Source organism: Trichechus manatus, unplaced genomic scaffold, assembly GCF_000243295.1.
Source record: "Trichechus manatus latirostris isolate Lorelei unplaced genomic scaffold, TriManLat1.0 scaffold00018, whole genome shotgun sequence".
Taxonomy (NCBI): Eukaryota; Metazoa; Chordata; class Mammalia; order Sirenia; family Trichechidae; genus Trichechus; species Trichechus manatus.
Genome location: NW_004443954.1, coordinates 4,994,954 through 5,008,616, shown reverse-complemented (window position 1 = coordinate 5,008,616; position 13,663 = coordinate 4,994,954). Strand labels below are relative to the sequence as shown.

At 40.4% G+C, this 13,663-nt stretch overlaps 1 protein-coding gene and 1 long non-coding RNA gene across 3 annotated transcripts in view; both read left to right on the top strand.

The window, feature by feature from the left end:
• The window catches only part of KCNB2 (potassium voltage-gated channel subfamily B member 2), a 463,942-nt gene that overhangs the window by 156,132 nt on the left and 294,147 nt on the right, over nucleotides 1-13,663 (top strand). The gene's annotated exons all lie outside the window — the stretch shown is intronic.
• LOC111819772 (uncharacterized) overlaps nucleotides 7,957-13,663 on the top strand; it is a 293,733-nt gene continuing 288,026 nt past the window's right edge. Inside the window, exons 1-2 of the long non-coding RNA XR_002823341.1 lie at nucleotides 7,957-8,110; nucleotides 9,499-9,584. This is a non-coding gene — a long non-coding RNA (uncharacterized LOC111819772). The remainder of the gene's footprint in view (nucleotides 8,111-9,498; nucleotides 9,585-13,663) is intronic.

Here is a 13,663-nt window from a genome sequence, read left to right as displayed (position 1 = left end):
ATCCTGCCTCGGGGCCTTTTCATTTGCAGTTCTCTGTCTTTGATGCTCTTCTACTAGGTTGTCACAGGGCTCTCTTCCTCCCTCCCTTCAAGTCTCTGCTCAGATATCATCTTACCAAAGAGACTCCCTGAAGAAACCCTTGTCCTCTCATGCTCTACTCCTTATTTTTTTTTTTTTTTTTTTGAAAAAGACACACAGCTTCATCAAGTCAGAGATCTTGTTTTGTATCATGGACCATTAGAGCAGTGTCTGACACATACTTATATGCTGAATGAATTACTGAATAACCCCAGGTTAGGCTGATAAGGTTAGGCTGCCAAGTGCAGCCTGGTATTTCTACTCTTCATTCTGCGCTATGATATGCCTGTCCTGCCCAGTTGTGTACATTGATGTAAGCCTGTGCTGTTTTTTATCCCACCTAAGGCCATGCCATGTGTCCCTGCATGGATCTTATCATGGTGCCCTTTGAGGAATCTTTATTTTTTCCTCTTTTTCTTCTCAGTGGGTACATGAGTGCCCATCATATGGTAACTGGTTTTCAATGGCTAAACGTATAGTTTGTTTTTAGGCCTTGAAGTTTCTTAGTCTTGGGCTATAACCCGGATCCGAATTGATTTGATTCTTCTAGAAGCTTGTTCCATGGCAGGTTTGCTTTAAAGGAACTTAGATTGCACATCTTTCAAAATATGATACCTAAGTCATATTTTGGAAGTTCCAATGTATGTTGTAAAACCACAGTTAAATATGCTATAGAAGTATAAGAAATCTGTATTTAATATTCATTTTAGTATTTGCACATAGGCTTACAGAAGGAGAGTATAAACTTTTTCCTTTTCATATTTTTTAGTAGGACACACTCTTCATGTCTGGCACGAGCCTTTCAACACGTGATAGCTAGATTCCACTGGGTCTTGGTCCAAACACTTAGCACATTACATCAGCATTTCTCAAGCTTTTCCACTGAAATACTTCTAATATCAGAGGAGAGTGGCATGCACTCCCAAGGGTCGGCCTGTGTAAACCAAAGAGGTCAACAGCAAATTCAATAGTGACTCATGTTTTGTTATAAAAAATTATGGAATTTTCCATTCTACTCCATAATAAGTCCTTGGAGTTTTTATGTTTTGACATAATAATATTATAACATTTGTTCAGTTAAATTATTTACATTTTGACCTAAATCTGCAAAAGTAAATTGGAGATGAACCATATTTATCCCGTAGTTTTGAGTAACCCCTGGGACCAAGCATCAGGGTAAGTCTCTTGTGGGACTTGCCACGTGATCTCTGGACAATCTCCTGTCTCTGGGCATGGACATCTCTTGTTAGATGGCTCTGGCAACTGTTGAACCAACCTAACTGCCTAGGAAGGCTGCTCTGATGGTATGGCTGCTTTTGGAAGCTGATAACTTCCTGTCTAATCCAATCCACATCTCTAATGGAATGATGCATCGCTATGTAATGGGTCCTGTCTTTTTCATCCTGTTCTATTAAGCCAAGATCAGTAATGCAACTAACATCCTGAAAGCTGATATTATACCCAAGTTTCGTGACCTTGTCACCCACCTTAGCACAAAACTTGGTTTAATAATGTTACAATGCCTAATAAGATTTTAACTACTGAAATTTCTAGAGCACTCTAACACAGATTAAACTCTAAATCATTTAGTGGTTTAGGCCCTTGCTCCAGGGAATGAACCCTTAGAGGAACTGTAGAGGAAGAGCTTACAGATGAGGGACCATGGCGTGGGGGAATGAACAGGGTGGGTTTGGGGAATGGAGAACCTCGGTGTGAGGGAGATGTAGGGGTGAGGTGAGAAAGGTTGGTGATGAGGAATGCCACATCTTACCTTCTCCCTTGGCCTTGAATGCCACAGTGACAGATTTAGAATTCATTAGGTAAAAGTAGTAATGCATCTGTGGGGATTCTGTTGGAAGCTTTTGCTCCAGAAAGTGACATGATTAGAACAGCATCTTATTACAATTAATTTGGGATAGTCTGGGGTACTGTAGAGTGGGGCAGTGTGAAGGCCGTCTGAGATTTCCCGTAGTCCAGACCTGAGCAATGAGGCATTGTAGCTGTAAAGACTATGGATTTTGGAGCCACTTCCTGACCATGGGACCTCATCTGCAGAGTGAGGACGATGACCTAGCACACAAGGTCGTGCTGATGACTAATGAGATAAAACATAATGTTTAACAGAGTGCCACACTGGGCCCTCAGAATTGCTAACAGGCAGAACAGTGTAGTGGGGTCTCTGGAGCTCACGGCCTGGGTTTAAATTCTAGTTTGGCCAGAATACACAGTCCTTAATTTCTTTGAGGAGTCCCTGTTCTTGGCATGACACCTTGCTGCCATTCATACCTGGCCCCCTACTCATTCACTTTGTTGCATTTGGGAAGATGCCACAATTTAACAACAATACCAAAAAAGCCTTGTCTATTCCCTAGACTAGTTATATAGGTAAAACCAAACCAATTGCTGTTGAGTCAATTCCGACTCATGACAACCCCATGCGTGTCAGAGTAGAGCTGAGTGCCATAGGGTTTTCAAGGCTGTGACCTTTCAGAAGCAGATTGCCAGGCCTTTCCCCCGAGGCACCTCTGGGTGGGTTTGAACCTCCAACCTTTAGGTTAGTAGCTGAGCACTTAATTATTTGCGTCACCTGGGACCCCTAGTTATGCAGGTATAGATCAGTAATTCCAGGGTAGCCTACAGCTCAGATCTGGTGCTCTGTGGCAGTAGATGTTAGGAGAAAGGCCCAGTGAGGTCTCTGGGCTTTTAGAAGTGGAGTTTGAGGTCCTGCTTTTCACATTCAAGAATGCCTTCTATCATTCTGGAGGAGAGTTAAGGGTCTTTTCAGCGGGAGTTAACCCAGCAACGGAGAAGTACTGGTGGCACAGTGGTTAAGCATGCTGCTGCTAACCAAAGGGTTGGAGGTTTGAACCCGCCAGCCGGCTGCTTCATAGGAGAAAGATGTGGCAGTCTGCTTCCATAAAGATCACAACCTTGGAAACACTATGGGGCAGTTCTACTCCGTCCTGTAGGGTCGCTATGAGTCAGAATTGACTCAGCGCAACAGGTTGGGTTTTGGTTTTTAACCTAGCAACAAGCAGAGCCACCAGGACAGGAACACATGGCCCTCGAGTGATGTCTGACTGTACTGGCGGTCCCCGGGTTATGCACAAGATCCATTCCTAAGTCTGTCTTTAAGTCAAATTTGTTGGTAAGTCAGAATAGGTACACAGGATTCAGATTTAGGATCAGTTAGTCGGATGTTTGTCTTAGTATATAGTATATATTTTACCTTTTTATGCATATAAAACACTTAAGAAACACTCCCAAACCACGCGATGTTTTCATGAGCGTCACAAAGTAGTGCGTGTAGTCGTTATTACGAACCGTTGCATTTAACTCAAAATTTTAATAGTAGGCTTTATGGCAGTCCGTTCTTAAGTACAAGTTGTCCAGAAGCCCGGCGTTCATCCTCGGGACTGCCTGTAATTCTATATGAAGTGCAGCATCGCTCCATGAGGGACCTGATGGCCGTATGCAGAAAGGCTTGCTAGTCTACATTCTAATCCCAAGTGAAATGCAGTCTCATTTACCTTTAGAGAAATGACCCCTGGAGCTCATGAATTCCCCAAACTCTGGCTGAAATATATGTTGATAAGGCTCAGTGAGGCTGAGTTTTCTGGGAGTCACTTTGCCCTTCTGGCTGCAGGATGGGCTGCGTATGCTCTTTGCTGGCACAGGCTTGATGAAAATAGCCAAATGCACTGGTCCGCTTTGCACAGTGGGTAGGGACGTGGAACTCTGATCTCTTGGTGCTTCTCCTGTGGATGTAGCCCTCTGTTGATTGATGTCAGGAAAGTCTCCCTGCTTGTTGCTGCTTTCCGGAAGTCTCTAGCGATTCTGCACTGTCCGTGCTGCTTTTTCTGCGGGCCTTAGAAGCTGTTTTCCAGCCCCTTGTAGCCAAAGTCCCCCTTCAGCGCCTTCTACTGCATTGTCAATTATCCAGCTGCCATACATTCATTCTCAGCCCCTCACAAAGGACACATAAGCCCTTACGTTGAAAACTCAGGTCATCCACTCACTGCTAGTGAAGACGTGCAGATTCCAGATAACTGTCTTCAGAAATCCAATGATTTGGGTAGCATCTTTTCCCACTGCCCAAAGGTCAGTGCAATGAAAAATAGTATCCCTGGTCCACAGCGCTGGTTAACCTTGCGTGTGTGTGTGTGTGTGTGTGTGTGTGTGTGGTCAATATATAGGTAGCAGAACATTTGCCATTTCTATAATCCCCACATGTACAGTTCAGTGATGTTAATCACGTTCATCACGTTGTTCAACGATCACCGTTAACCATTCCCAGATTTTCCCATCAGCGTAACCTTTTAACTGAAGAGAAAACTGAGATGAGAGGGCAGTGACTTGAGGTCACTTGATCCCTTAAATCAGTGCTCTTTTTAAGACTCTCTGAATCTATATATTGTATGATACCACTTATACGAAGTGTCTAGAATACGCAAATGTATAGAGACCAGAATTCACTGGTAGTCCCCAGGGGTGGGAGGGAAGGAGAGAGAGGAGTTATTGCTTAGGGGGCACTGAGCTTTTGTCAAGGGCTTTGGAAAAATTTGGAAACAGGTGAGGGTGATGGTTGCACAAGATGTTGGGCATAGTTAATGTCACTGAATTGTACATGTTAAAAATGTTGAAATGGCAAATGTTTTGTTATATATGTCTTTACCACAATAAAAAATATATATTTTTAGGTATTAGTTCTGCTCATTTAACCAAGACATTTAATTTCACAGGCCATAACAAGAAGGGTTCCAGTTTTATTCATGTCTAGATATTTGTGTTTAGTTTTCCTGAGATAATGCATTAATATTAACCTGATTTTTTATATAAGACATAATTGTTTTTTGAGAATACCTAAGGCTTAGCTTTTAAAATATATTATATTGGGTTCAGGCCACAATACATATCTTCTGGAGCATGGTGACCCCACTTACTACTTGGAATAGTCTCCTGAAAAAGCTTCCACACAACCTACTAGGTAGTTATAGGCCAAAGGAGTATTTTATACTTTCCTTAATTATATAGATTAATGATTATACTGTGCCCCTGGAATTTAGGGATACTGCTGACTGGTACTATAAAGGAGTTTCTAATTATAATATTAATATCATTGTGTTCACACAGGAATTTCTTTAAGCTCTATAGTCAATTCTAGTAAATCCCAGAAACTGTATTTGATTGTGGCTTTTTCTCACTGCGTTGCCTGACTCAGCCTCAGACTCTTTCTCACCATCATTGGTCCGGGTCGTCAGAGTTGGCAGTAAAGTTGAATTCTAATTTTCATCCAGACACATATGATACAATATATTTATTAGGATAAGATTGCTTCAAATATTAGAAAAAGATGTTCTAGTAGCTTCATATGTACTGAGTATTCATAACATGCTAAATGGAGAGAGACTCAGAAATGGCGTGGTCTAGTACTGTTGGAATAATAAGGTAGATCCTTGTGAATAGCATTTATCCTGATATAGTGAAAGAACTCTCGTTCTTTCCTTTGTAATGTCAGGAAATATGAAGTAAGCATTAGGGATGTAAAGAGACACAAATAGCTATTACCACTGAACAATGTTGGCACTGCCCTAAAGCTCTTTCCATTGCTTCTGACACTTTTCTTCCTCTTCCACCTTCAGAGTTTTGATTATTCATGCATGCAAACATTCATTCATTCATTTATTCATTCAATAAATGTTTATGGTTTTCTAGGCACTGTGCCAGCCAGGCCAGCATACAAACAAGAATAAAATCATAACATTCTTTTTTTTTCCAGTTAGGTTTCGTTAGTTTGTTTTGGGTTGGTTGTTTTTTTTTTCCCCCCCCTTCAAGATGCAAGCAACTGAAGGGAAAAAATTAAAGGATCAACTAAATAAGTTTTGGGGATGCCAGGAACGAGGATAAGTCCTAGGACTAGATGGCAGGAACTAAAGGACAGCCCCACCAAGGAATTGCTGCTGAAGTGAATCAGCTCTACCTCTTGTGATCATTCTACCCAACTAAAATCCTGGGCAGAGCTCCTGATTAGCCTGGCTCGGATCAGGGCCCACTCCTTGGCCATGGAAGGAAGGTGCTTTGATTGACAGACCCACCATTGGGGTCTGATTAGCTCCAATGTCTTACTACCAAACGAAGACAGAACAGACATTGCACAGGCAAAAAGAGCAGATACCTGCTACAGAGCAGGCAAAGTGGGGATGCCACTCATCATTCACTGAGGCTTCATTAGAGGTATGGTCAGGGTGTTGGGGGACACAGAGGTGAAGGAAATTGTCATGTTAGGATGTAGAGGAGGATGGAATTGGAAAGGTTGGCAGGGGCTAAATCATAAAGGTCTTTATGTGCTGTATTTGTGAGTTTGTGCTTGATCCTGAGGGTAATGGCTAAAAATTAAAGGATGTCATTGTAAAAAGTTATTTTAGAAAAATTACCCTACTGATGAGGTAGTGGATTGATTAGAAGGCAAGACTAGGAGCAAAAACACCAGTTAGAAGAAATGACAAGGACTGACTTAAAAGCAGCAGCAGTGGAGTTGGAAGAGGACAGATTCTAGAGAAACTGGGAGTCTAAAGGGTGTGGTGGCTGGTTGACTGTGAGACATGAAGGAGAATCAGGACTCTGCGTGACTTGCGGGTTTTTGGCTTGAACAACTGTGTGGTCACTAAGGTAGGAGATACAAAATAAGGTGTTCCACTTTTGACAGTGACTTTGATGATACCCTGGGACATCCAGGTGACGTTAGCTCAGGAGGCAATTGCGAATAAGGATTTAAAGGTCAACAGAGAGGTCAGGGCTGGAGATTTATCCATCATCAGTGTATATAGGTCATAGTTAAAGCCCTTGAAGTAGGCACAATTACCCAGGGAGAGAGAGTGGAGAGGGGGTAAGAGGGGCAAAGTTAGAGTCCTTGGGAATGAAGAAAAGGGCAGGAAAAAGAAGAGAGGATGTGAAAGAAAGGAGGAAACTCGTCTGCCTGTCTCTGACCTCTACCTACCCTTAAACTGTAAGCAGATTTAGTAAATCTGTAGAGATTCAAATAAACCTTTTTTGCTAAAAAGGATTAGCTTAAAAAAAGCATGTTCTTAGGACAGTACATTCTGGTACCATGGGGAACTCTTCAGTATGGGAGATTGAAAGAGTGTTTGATCGGTCACCAAAAGCTGAAATAAACCATCACTAGAAAGCTTAGAATTTGTTAAGAACTGAACTGGCAGAATTTTGTTCAGAGTGTGAGAATTAGAAATTCTTTGAGTGCATTTATGAGATGTGTACCTCTCTGCTGAGATAGTCACACAAATGTATTCAAATTTCTTTTTTGAGGTCCACCTAACATAGCTAAGTGTCACGTTTATTGTTCCTTTACTCTATCAATAAACACAATTGTCTTTACTCATTTGTACTATTAATCCTTCATCCCTAAATGGTTTATGTCAAAACAAATTTAGAAGATTTCCAAGCAATGAAGAAAAAACTGTAATTTCACTTAGGTCAAGAAAAGCAAGAAACATTTCTCTGAGGTACGACAGGACTACATTGCTTACTGTGAAGCACAAATGATAGACTTAATACATAATGTGCCTTCTTTTCAAATCAGAAACAAATTTCTGGTATAAAGCCAAGTGTGCCTGGCCATACTGATATTTAATATGTCAGAAAAGAATGACTTGGTGCTGGGGAGACCTCACTTTTATAGTCCGCATCTCATTTTTTTCAATTGCGTTTTTGACAATCTCAATTTTTTCCCTTCCAAATTTTAAAAACCACAAAATGTATGCTCATTAAGATTGGGGCAGTTTTTAATTAATTTATTAACAAATACATGTTGGGCGCCTGCCATATGCCACAGCTTGTCCTAGGAACTGGAGGTGCCATGTTGAATAGGACCAACGTGGCTCCTGCCCTCTTGACTTGCAACTCTGTAGGGAAGGCTGGACACACAGTACCGAAAATGAGGAATGGGGTGTGCCCCGACATTGGAGGTCCAAGAGCCATGGGAGCACACAACAAGAGGACCTATGGGTCAAAGAAGGTAACTGAGGAGAAGGGATGTTTAAGCTGAGACCTGAAGCTGAAGGCTGAGGGAGTGTGGCAGAAGTCTGAAAGACAAGGTGGAGGGAGTAGCAATGTGAGAAAGTCCAGATGCCGGAGAGAGTATAGACCTTGGTGCAAATGTCGGAGCAAGAAGTTTAAGATACCTGAAGTGCAACATCTAAGAGGAAGAGGTCTCTTGATGTCAATCCGTTTTTGTTTGTTTGTTTGTTTTGTTTTTGTTTTTTGTTTTTTGCAGCTTTGTTTATAAGTTTATGTTTTCCTCTTTAAAACACAAAATTTCTCAATTTCCAGCTTGGTCAAGACCTTCACCTTTCACACAGTGAAATGCTCCCTCCCTCAGCTGGAGTGTGCAGGGCGAGCCTGTGGTAGTGTATCTTCTTCCACAAATGTCCTGGTATTAGTCCTATAAACTCTGTTGAGGCTTCTCCAAGGCAGCACAGCATGACCGTTCTCCTTTGGAGATTTCTTATCTAAGAAACTTGAAAGAAACTGAGAAGCAAAGCTACAGGGCAATAGGTATTGAAAAAAGCAGTCAATAAATTATCTTGCCAGCATGGTAGATGACCTAAAAACAAATTTAACCTCACACACAGTACATCATGAAGTGTTGTGTAGGTGACTTCTAAGAAATGGTTTCTTGTCACTGGGTGATCAAATGGTTTTCTAAGGCTATTATGTAACTGCTCACCCCATGGTGAAATTACATTTCCTGAGTATTTTGTTTAGAAATAGAGCCCCTGAGGCAGAGAACTCAGAGATTAAACCCTTATCGTGTTTACCCAGATCAGTACTTAGAATTAAATGTGTCTAAAATAGCCATCTTAAAATTATTTAACTCTCCAGGAGGATGGTATTCTTCCAAGTTTACTGGCATAAAAGAGAGAATGAGAGGGCTATGAGATTCCTATAGGATTCCCTTGAGAAACTGGATCCACATGAATGCTCAGGGGGTCAAGTACCTAGGAAGCTGTATGTGAACCCACTTGGGAGTGCTGTTGAGAATAGAAAAAGCATTCTCTCTCACTGATAGAAAGTTGATGATGTCTTCATAAATCTTTGGAATGAATGAGTATGATTCAGCTCACTCCTCTCCTTGATGTTGATAACCCTTGATAGCAACATATAGGAATATCTGTTCCCGAAAACAACACAGGCTGTAAAAACTGTTTAATCAGTGCAGTTGTTTTCATGTACGTTCTCAGGGCCTCATGAGCATTTTTTTTGGAAGAGTATTGGTGGAGTGACTCTTTTTCCTCTCAGCTGCACTGTCATTAACCAATGGAAATTTTAGACAGCCTCTGTAACAATAACAGAAAATTCTCTTCAAGAAAATGTAATTTTAATTTGTGTGTGTATTATATTTAGCCTGTTTTCAAGCTCGACCTGCCATATTTCTTCCCCAGTGAGTGATGAGACAGCTGTCTAGGGAGATTTATTCTTTGTCATTTCCAGTAAGTATGCTGCCGCGGGGTGGGCACGTGATTTTCTCTTGTGAGGAGAGGTGCAACGAGGGAACTCATAGACAACAAAACTGCAGCCATAAAATCTAAAAAATAAACCATTGTCTAAGTATTGTGCCATTAAGCCTAAGGCCACAAACCATATTGTTCCAGATTGTTAAAGAGCTAATTGGTTCTTTGCAACTGAAATTTTCTTTCAGTAATTTCATCTTGACCTTAAACATCATAATTCTATAATATCATATTCTAGAAAAATTTAACAAACCTTGAAAATGGAGACCTTGGTCCACCTTTGTTTACTTGAATGTTTTTTAAAATAAGATATTTGACTCCTCCATGTTCCATGTTACAGAGTCCCAGAGCTGGCCCTGGGAGCTGAGTTAGACAAAGCCAAGGGTAGGGCTAGAGTTCCTGTGTGCAGGGCAGCCAGAGAAGCTTTGACCACCAGGCAGGCCAGAGTCTGTGAGAGGAAATATGGAAAGGTCCAAGGTCAAATGAAGTTCTGGTTACTGGAGATGGGATCAAAGTCTGGAAACCTGTGAGGCAGGACCCTGAGAGATGTCCTATTTAAGGCATATGCTGTCTTTTTCCACACTGCTATACACATCTTCCCAAAATACCAATCTGTCATTCTAATTAACCGGTTCCTGTCTAATCGACCTGATTCATGATGACCCCATGTGTGTCAAAGTAGAACTGTGCTCCATAGGGTTCTCAATGGCTGACTGTCATTTGCCACCTTGGAATCCTTCATGGGTCCTGTAATTTTCAGGTTAAAAATCCAAGACCTTTTTTGAGATCCTTAGCTTAGCATGGTGGGTCCTTTGTGAGTGAGTTTCTGTCTACGTCATTTCCTGTTGATCCCTTGGGTGCATTCATCACTCCACCACCCAGAACCTATTACTTCACCAAGTACATCATGCTGTTCCATAGCTCCATGTTCTTTCTGCTCCAATGTCCATCCTCCTTGAGTTATCTTCTAGCTAGTTCCTATTTAACCTTCTTGGGTTGGCTTGGTTCAAAAATCATCTCCCCTACACAATACCCTACACAAGCTTTGATCAAAGCATTGCCCACATTGTATTCTATTTCTTTATCATTTGTCTGTTTCCTCCACTTCTCTGTAGGCTTCCTGAGGACAGAGATCGGGGCTCAGTTTACATTTCAGTAGCTAGTAATGTGCTTAATTAATATTTGAATAAATATTGAATAAATGAATGAATGAACTACTTAAGAGTGTGAGTACCATAGAGGGGGAAAAGTGAGAGGGAAAAATTTAATTTTTTCATTCTTTAACTTTTGGTACACTGTTTTAAAATAGGAAGATAGGTAGATAGATGGATATATGTATATATAGAGACATTGTACTTTAATGGTTATTTCATTCATGTCAATTGTTCATCAGTAAATATGTATTGAACAACGGCTATGTGATAAACACTGTGCTTGGCACTAGAGAGAGAAAGTGATGTAGACACAGACCTGTCCCCTAAAACTCATCATTCTAGTGGGAATGAGTAGATGCTCAAGCAATAACCATTATAATACATTTTGATAAGTGCTATAGTCAGGCATGAACTAACTGTTGAACTTCAATGTTTTTTAACTGGCTTATTGAGGTATAATTTTACATACCATAAAATGTGCTTATTTAAAGTGTACATATCAATGATTTTTAGTATGTTTACAGAGTTGTGCATCTATAACCATATACTAATTTTAGACATTTTCCTCACCCCAAAAAGAAACCTTTTGCCCATTTGCAGTCACTCTTTCTTTCCACCCTCAGCCCTAGACAACTAGTAATCTAATTTCTGTCTCTATAGATTTGCCTTTTCTGAGTATTTCACATAAATGAAACAGTACATTATGTGATCTTTTCTGTCTGGGTTCTTTCACTTAGCATGATGTTTTTGAGGTTTATCCATCTTGTACCATGTATAACTACTTCATTCCTTTTTATACCAGATAGCATTCCGTTGCATGAATATGTCACATTTTGTTATCCCTTCACCAGTTGATAGACATTTGGATTATTTCCACTTTTTGGCTATTGTAAACTTTGGAATTCTGAAAGAATTCTTCTGATTGTGAGTTTGGCTTGTATTTTGCATTACTATCTATAAAATCTGTCTTTATTTTCTATTTGGTGACCAGACAGGGGCACAGTGTTTTTATTTGTGTTGTTAAAACAAAGCTAATTTTTTACCTGAAATTTCTAATTCCATTAACAAGTCTGAATTAAAGATAGTTCCGGCCAAGGGAGTGAGAGAGGGTGGGGGTGGAGTTTAACTTCTTAATGACTTAAAGCTATACGGCCATAGGAGGCTGCTGTATCAAGAGATTTTTCTGAAGCCGTCCTGTCATATTTTCTACATTCATTTAGCTCTGAAAGATGAGAAGAATTTCCTTTTAAGTCACTTGTTCTCATGAACTATTTGCTGTGTAGAAATGAACGAGTAGAAGGAACATCTTTATTCCTATAAAAGTGGACTTGTCAAAATGCTTGCCAATAAGAGTCACCATATGATTTGATAATTATTGTTTCCTTCTTTCCTGAGAAGCAAATTGCTGTCATTACCCACTGTCGTCAGTTAAATCAGCTATCATCTCAGTGTCTGTAGAACAGTTGAGGATCCCTCCTTTAGGGGAATAAAGTCAAAAATAAATAAATGTCCTTGTTTCCCAGAAAGTGTTTCTGCCTTTTGTGTGGTCCCCCACCCCCCACATGCCTAAGTCTCTCAGAGCACTTGGTACTTCCTGTAATTTGTGGGTTGTTTGTCACCCCCTAGACTGTAACCTTCTTGAAGATAGCAGCCAAGTCCTATTTGGCTAAGGCCATCATCTCTGGGGGTGCCCAACTTCAGATTTTGATAGGACCTTTAACAATTAACTTCAAAAGTTGTATGTGACCATTTTATTTCATTTTGTGGTCAAATGCATACCTATATTTCTTTAAATTAAAATTATAAAAGGGTAACTACTTCTTTAATCAATTTAGATGTCCATGAAGCATGCAGAGTCTGTCTTTTAAGTGTCTTTTGATGCAGCTGGTAAAAGAAGAATCTTACAAATTCCCTTGCATTTTAAAATCAGGGGAAGGATGGTTGGTTGACTTTAACATTTGCAAAAGCCTCTAGTTCCATCCTCTTGAAAATAACGAGGAGTCTTGAAGGTAGCCGAAATGCCTGTCAGATCTGAAAGGTCCATGGCAGACCCTGAACTCCTGCTTCATTGATGGAGTTGAGTGTCAAATCCACTTGGTGCCCATTTTGATATGGTGGCTGATTTGGCTTCCCCAGGCTAAGAAGTATTTAATTAATCTGTTCCTCTTTTGAATTAAGAGTTTATGTAACTTGACATTTTAAAGACTAAGCTTTGTCTTCCCCAGTGCCTGTCATTCTCTATAATACTCTAATTCACACTCCAGCAGCAGGTAACACTGACCCTCTCTGAGCACCTAACGTGTTCACGGAATAAAAATAAAGTCTTAAAACGGTGTGAACACATTTTATCACTTTGGACAAATGGCCAGTTAACTTAAATCTTCTCCTAACAACCAATGCTGAAGTTTCAGTGAAAAGAAAAGTTTTACCTACTCGAACTAATGCCATTTTACTGCACAAAGGACAACTCCTTCCAGGTGATAATCAGTTTTAGGGCTTGAAGTCTCAGAAGTGGTAAGCCTTATAATTATTGTAGTGAACATAACTGGTAGTTTTTATTCATGCAAAAGGAACTAATCAGTTTGCTGCAATAATATTCATCCCCTGTAGGTGCCACAGGTTAATTACACATTGCAGCTACAAGTACAGCAGCTCACTAATCATTTAATAGCCTCAAAATTCTCAAACCCAGTGGTTCTCATGGAGATCCTGGGAGTGTCTTAACTCTCTGAAGCTAAGTATCAGAGAACTTTCATCGCAGCTTATATTGTCATGATGTCATCGTCTTCCCATAAATATTGCATGCTCTGTTCTGTTTCATTCCCATCACCATTTTTTTCCTTCTGTATTTTCAACATTTCCTCATGAAGTGACTGAAGATCCCTGTCTTCCTATTCCAGTGCT